We start from the raw sequence: 8055 nt of genomic DNA, 5'->3' as shown, positions 1-8055 counted from the left end.
AGGGATAGGTAGTATAATAGTGATCATGCCTATGAAACTGACTATGACTTCTATCTGATGGACTCAAAGACCCATGGCCAGTTTCATAGGGCATGTATCTGTGGTACTAGGGGAGGGGTGGCGGGAAAAATGTTCTGCAGCAGTCTTTGGTGGCTAATGCGCCACTCGTCCAGTGCTAGAAAGCACTCCTTGCTTTCCACGGATGGTAGACAATCCTCAAAGAGCGTGGCTATAGCGGCCTGCATAGTGTACACTTTATGAGAGGGCAACTAGCGGAACGAATGGGCTAAACTGTGGCAGCATACGCTTGCCCAGTCCTTCTTTCTCCTGGATTGCAGGTAGGCCAGGACATTTTGGTCTACTTGCAATCCATAACGGGGATGGGCAGTTGGGCCGCACAACCTTCTAGGAACAAGCCGGAGACATAGAAGACATGAAGGTCCAACATGGCCCAGCAAAAGGCCAACATACCAATGGGATGTTTAGCAAGTGACATAATATATTACAATGTGGCAAATGTTGCCTTTTTTGTGCCAAAATTATGACACCTTGTGCTTTATTGATTATATGCACTGTATTCAAATGACAAGCTTGACAAAGGCTATCTTACAGCCGAAACATTGCATTGTTTTATTGCTGTTCTGTATTGACCTTGTTGGAATAAGGAAGCCCAGATTCTGCACCGCATCACACCCCGCTGCCAGAGCTCTTTACTGGAACCTTCTGATACTTTGGTGTCTTGGATCAGGCACCTATTCTGGCGCGCATCAGAGGCAATTTACAACAAGGCCCCCTTGCAACGAGGTAACAGAGAGTGCTGCTGGAGCTTTGTATATTACTGCCATGACTCGTGGGTTGGGAGCTGACCTCACAGCGGCATTGGTCCCCCGCCAGCTGGTCTTCACATCCGCCATTATATGGTTAAATAAAATACAATGCTCTGTATATACATGTTTAAAGTAAACCATGCTGTTTAACCCGTAAATAAAAGGAGTGCAGGCAATATGAACACTGTAAGCCATGCTGTAATAAAATGCATGTCAATTACAAACGTTGAGGCTGATGCCGCCCCAAATAATCTGTATACAGGTGTATGGTGCAAATAATCTGTATACAGGTGTATTGTGCATACAATCTGTATACAGGTGCATTGTGCATACAATCTGTATACCATTGTGTTGTACATATAATCTGTATACAGAGGTATTGTGTATATAATCTGTATACAGGTGTATTGTGCATATAATCTGTATACACGTGCATTGTACATATAATCTGTATACAGGTGCGTTGTGCATATAATCTGTATACAGGTGTATTGTGCATATAATCTATATACAGGTGTATTGTGCATACAATCTGTATACCATTGTGTTGTGCATATAATTTGTATACAGGTGTATTGTGCATATAATCTGTATACAGGTGTATTGTGAATATAATCTCTATACAGGTACATTGCGAATATAATCTGTATACAGGTGCATTGTGAATATAATCTGTATACAGGTGCATTGTGCATATAATCTGTATACAGGTGCATTGTGCATATAATCTGTATACAGGTGCATTGTGCATATAATCTGTATACAGGTGTATTGTGAATATAATCTGTATACAGGTGCATTGTGCATATAATCTGTATACAGGTGCATTGTGCATATAATCTGTGTACAGAGGTTCATTGTATATAATCTGTATACAGGTGCGTTGTACATATACTCTGTATACAGATGTATTGTGCATATAATCTATATACAGGTGCGTTGTACATATAATCTGTATACAGGTGTATTGTGCATATAATCTGTATACAGGTGCATTGTGAATATAATCTGTATACAGATGTATTGTGCATATAATCTGTATACAGATGTATTGTACATATAATATGTATACAGGTGCATTGTGCATATAATCTGTATACAGGTGTATTGTACATATAATATGTATACAGGTGCATTGTGCATATAATCTGTATACAGGTGCATTGTGCATATAATCTGTATACAGGTGTATTGTGCATATAATCTATATACAGGTGTATTGTGAATATAATCTGTGTACAGAGGTGCATTGTATATAATCTGTATACAGGGGCATTGTTCATATAATCTGTATACAGGTGTGTTGTACATATAATCTGTATACAGGTGTATTCTGAATATAATCTTATACAGGTGCATTGTGAATATAATATGTATACAAGTGCATTGCGCATATAATCTGTGTACAAGTGCAATGTGCGTATAATCTTTGTATAGGTGCATTGTATATAATTTGTATACAGGTGCATTGTACATATAATCTGTATACAGGTGCATTGTATATAATCTGTATACAGGTGCGTTGTACATATAATCTGTATACAGGTGCATTGTACATATAATCTGTATACAGGTGCGTTGTACATATAATCTGTATACAGGTGCAATGTGCATATAATCTGTGTATAGGTGCATTAGTAGTGGCCATTATTGCATAGCAACTACTTTTTCCTAAAATGGCAGAACCCCATCATTGGACACTCTATGGCCCAGGTATTCCATCTCCTACTTACAGTAAATGAGTGGCACTTCTTCAGTTAAACTTTCAGGCTAAGGGCCTACAGGTGTTTCAGTACTTGTCCTAATGTCTTCAGATGTTCATTGAAGGTGGCAGTGTACCTGATGATGTTCTCCAAGTAGATGAGAGTAGCTTTAAAATTTAAGTTCCCTAATCCCTTTTCCATCAGCCGCTGAGAGGTTCTGAGTGTTTTGGTTAACCCAAATGGCATACGAATGAATTGATAAAGCCTCATAGGTAGGATGAATGGGTTTGTCTTTTTCGGCTACGGGCACTTGCCAGTATCTGCTGGCGAGATCAAGAGTCAAGAAATATTTAGCCTTTCCTAAAGCAGAGAGGGACTCTTTAATCTTTAGTAGAGGATAAGAATCTCAAACCATGCAGGCATTCAAATTGGAGTAATTTACACAGAATTGGATACTCCCATCTTTCTTCTTCATGAACACTATTGGGGCTGCCCATGGATTTTAACTACTCTGCATGACTCCCGAATTCAGTATCTGGTTTGACAAATTCTTCACCTCTTGGTACAATTTTGGTGGTTACTGAAGGTATCTCCCTCAAAGGGAAGCTACATCTCCCGTTGGTATCACATGCTAAATGGCATGAGTGCACTCAACATCTTTGGCATGTTGGGCAAATGGTGCTTGGAACTGCCACAATAAATCTTCAATTGTTTGTATGGGTTCTGGGTGAATGATGTCAAGTCAGCTTCTATCTGTTCTAGGATAACTCGCCTGTTCCACTGAACTGTCGGTATATCACTTTCTTCTATGGACCCAGTCAAAGTCCATGCTTTACTCAGGAGTTGTGTCAAGGACACTTCCTTCTTTTTGAATTCTTAATGCACATACACTCGGGCGAGTTCTGCTCCTGAGGCTAGGGTGATATCTTTGAACCCCAGATTAACAAATTGTACATAAACTTTCCCTTCCCAGACCACAGCTAACATACAGGTGACCAGGGCATTCTTGCTCAACTCTACACTGGTTCCACCATAACTTCAACTATTTTCTAATCTTCGATATGTCCCAATTGGCAAGGTCAGGACAGTCTCATGCTGAGGAGGTAGGGTGAGACTGGCTCTTCCAGGGATTCTGACAGTCCCCATCGCCAGGTCTCCAGGTATCTTCTTTTGTAAACCACATGCTGGAAGGCTTTCTGTGTCGGCTGATAGGGAGTTGTTTGCTTCCAATAACCAGGTCTCTTCTAAGTAAACATTATCTGGTCTAATTCCTGTAGAATATTCATGCGCAGTATCATGGGGATATCTTCTTCTCAGAAGGGTTCGCAGACAATGATTGTGCCTTTCTAGCCAAAGTCCTACCCACAAATTCATACTCTCATTCAAGCAACTCCTGTTACAGGAACGGACAGATGATTAGCGACAGTCAGTTTAATTACAGTTTCTTTTTTCAGCTTAATTAAGGTATGGAAATGTTGATCGAAGAGAGATTCAGGCATCCTTGTAACTTTCAAACCAGTATCCACAAGGCAATTAACTCCCTGTCTTTTGAATTAATCCTGCAGCATCGAGCACCCAGCAACTAGATGTTCAAAGCATTGGTTAGTGAGTTCTTCCAGCACCTCCCCTTCAGTATGCCCCACTACTGCAGGGTAAATTATTTGAATGGCTTTTCTGGGCATCAGGCACATCACTCCGACATTCTCTAGTTCAGTGGTGGGGAATCTATGACACGCGTGCCAGAGGCGGCACGCAGAGCCCTCCCTGCTGGAACGTGCCACTGTCAGCTGCTCATCACGATAGTGATTACCGGCAAGGGTGCTGCAGCTCCCCACCGGTAATCACGCAGCAGCGCTCCTGGCAGCGCTGATCCTGGCGCTCACACTGTGACGTCAATATTACTACTGAGGGAGTTAATATTACTACTGGGCTACTGTGGGGTTAATATTGCTACTGAGGGGGTTATCATTACTGGAGCTACTGTGGGGTTAATATTACTACTAAGGGCTACTGTGGGGGGTGGCCTATTGTTACTGAGGCCACTGTGGGGGACACTGTTACTACTGAGGCCACTGTGGGGGTCACTATTACTACTGAGGCCACTGTGGGGGTCAGTATTACTACTAAGGCAACTGTGGGCATCACTATCACTACTGGGGCTACTGTTTGGGTTACTGTTACTACTGAGGCCACTAGGGTTCACTATTACTACTGAGATTACTGTGGGGGACACTGTTACTACTGAGGTCACTATGGGGGTCACTGTTATTACTGAGGCCACTGTGGGGCTCACTGTTACTACTGAGGCTGCTGTGGGTGTCACTATTAGTACTGGGGCCACTGTGGGGGTCACTGTTACTACTGAGACCACTATGGGGGGCACTATCACTACTGAGGCCACTGTGGGGGTCACTGTTTCTACTGAGGCCACTGTGGGGGACACTATTGTTACTGAGGCCACTGTGGAGGACACTATTGTTACTGAGGCCACTGTGGGGGTCACTGTTACTACTGAGGTCACTGTGGGGGTCACTGTTACTACTGAGGCCCCTGTGGGGGTCACTATTATTACTGAGGCCACTGTGGGGCTCACTGTTACTACTGAGGCTGCTGTGGGGGTCACTGTTACTACTTAGGCCACTGTGGGAAACACTTGATTACTCAGGCCACTGTGGGGGTCACTGTTACTACTGAGGCTGCTGTGGGTTTCACTATTAGTACTGGGGCCACTGTGGGGGGTCATTGTTACTACTGAGGCCACTATGGTGGACACTATTACTACTGAGGCTACTATGGGGGTCACTGTTTCTACTGAGGCCACTGTGGGGGACACTATTGTTACTGAGGCCACAGTGGAGGACATTATTGTTACCGAGGCCACTGTGGGAGTCATTGTTACTACTGAGGCCACTATGGGTGACACTTGATTACTCAGGCCACTGTGGGGGTCACTGTTACTACTTAGGCCACTGTCGGGGGTCATTGTTACTACTGAGGCCACTGTGGGGGTCACTATTATTACTAAGGCCACTGTGGGGCTCACTGTTACTACTAAGGCTGCTGTGGGTGTAACTATTAGTACTAGGGCCACTGTGGGGGGTCATAGTTACTACTGAGGCCACTATGGGGGACACTATTACTACTGAGGCCACTGTGGGGGTCACTATTTCTACTGAGGCCACTGTGGGGGACACTGTTGTTACTGAGGCCACTGTGGAGGTCACTATTGTTACTGAGGCCACTGTGGGAGTCACTGTTACTACTGAGGCCACTATGGGGGACACTTGATTACTCAGGCCACTGTGGGGGTCACTGTTACTACTGAGGCCACTGTGGGGGATACTGTTACTACAAGGGCCACTATGCAGGATTCTATTACTAGTGAGGCCAATGTGGGGGGAACTATTACTACTGAGGCCACTATGGGGGACACTTGATTACTCAGGCCACTGTGGGGGTCACTGTTACTACTGAGGCCACTGTGGGGGATACTGTTACTACAAGGGCCACTATACAGGATTCTATTACTAGGGAGGCCACTGTGGGGGAAACTATTACTACTGAGGCCACTGTGGGGGTCACTATTACTACTGGGTCTACGGTTTGGTCACTATTACTATTGAGGCCACTGTGGGGGTCACTTTTACTACTGAGGCCACTGAGAGGGTTACTGTTACTACCAGGGCTACTATGGGGGACACTGTTACTACTGAGGTTACTGTGGGGACACTATTATTACTGAGGCCACTAGGGGAGTCACTGTTACTACTGAGGCCACTGTGGGGGAAACTATTACTACTGAGGTCACTATGGGGGACACTATTACTACTGAGGCCACTATGGGGGACACTATTACTACTGAGGTCACTATGGGGGACACTAATACTACTGAGGCCACTATGGGGGACACTATTACTACTGAGGCCACTATGGGGGACACTATTACTACTGGGGCCACTGTGGCATCACTATTGTTACTGAGGCCACTGTGAAGAAAACTATTACTATTGAGGCCAATGTGGGGGACACTATTACTACTGAGGCTACTGTGGGGGTCACTGTTTCTACTGAGGCCAATGTGGGGGTCACTGTTTCTACTGAGGCCACTGTGGAAAATAGTATTACTACTGAGGTCACTGTGGGGAACACTATTACTACTGTGGCCATTCTGCATGTGGCAGCATACCTCAAGCTGACTTAGGGTATGTTTTCACATCGTGGAAATGCTGCGGAACGTCTGTAGCAAAAATTTCCGTGGCATTTTCCACATCAAAAATACAGTCCAAATCCGCACAATTGCTATGGATTGACAAGAAATCAGTTGCGTATCCACAGCTGCTTTAATACTATGCAGTGCTCCCCCTCAGCTCCTCCAAAGGCTTCCTGATGTCAGCGCTACCTGGCTTCCAGTTCCCAGCAGCCTGGTCATGTGCGGCACCACTGGTCAGGTGAGGCCACTACAGGCCACTGAGAACCAGAAGCCAGGGAGCGCTGACAGCGGTAAGCCTACGAAGGAGGTGTGGGGGAGCACTGCAGAGCATGAAATCAGCTGCGGGTACGCAACTCATTTCCAGTCAAAATCCGCGCCAATGGTACTCCAGGGCTCCAGTTAGGAAATAAAACACATGGTGTTTCTCCCTGTCTATTTTGAAACAGCCCTGTCATTTTCATATAATGATGGAGGTAAAAACCATACGCTGCGATAAGCCCCATGCCCTGACATGTTGGCTATAAATAAGTGGGTTTTGGGTGGCAGTTTGGGCACTCGGTCTCTAAAATGTTTGCCATCATTGCTCTTCAGGATTTCCTGAAGCACATTGGGGTACTGCAGTATATTCTCTTCTTCTCTCTTGACTCTAGTGAAGAATTGAGACCTCAGCCTTCCAACACTTGTTGCTTCCCCATAAAGGTCCTCAAGTAACTTGATAATGGCATCCACAGTCTGAGGCTGAGATTAGGGTCACAGGAGAACAGTTTTTTGTGCATCCCCTTCCAATGCATTTAGGACCAATTCTGTCTACAGCTATTGAGCTACGTTGTACAGGCAGATAATGCTTCTAAGCCTAGCTACCCAGTTCATGAGCATAATTCTGTGCCCATTAAATTTGGTGGGGGAGTTTAGTATGGTCTCAATATTAGTCCCTCGTGGGGCTTCCGCCACTAGCTAATGAGCCAGCTGCCGCCATATCAGCATTTGTACTATGCGCTTCCATGTCCAACCTTGTATCAATCAAAAATACATACTTTTTAATTTTCACAAATCCTCAAGTTCCCCAAGCTCAACCCAGCAATGCAGTCTAGCTTATAGCTTACTACCGTACTATTTGAACTTGCTGCTCTCCATGATCATAAGTCCACCAAATCTTCCACCTGACCTCTGCAGCCAATGGGACGTCCCATACAACATTCCATAGAAAAAAACACAATTGTATTAATGTATGATGGCCAGTAGAGGTCGCCCTTATATTATCCAGATTACATAACTACAGGAACCATAACAGAGAACATTACAGCACAAACGTGAA

This window comes from Eleutherodactylus coqui, chromosome 13 (genome assembly GCF_035609145.1).
Source record: "Eleutherodactylus coqui strain aEleCoq1 chromosome 13, aEleCoq1.hap1, whole genome shotgun sequence".
Lineage (NCBI taxonomy): Eukaryota > Metazoa > Chordata > Amphibia > Anura > Eleutherodactylidae > Eleutherodactylus > Eleutherodactylus coqui.
Note: the sequence above shows the minus strand (reverse complement) of the source record.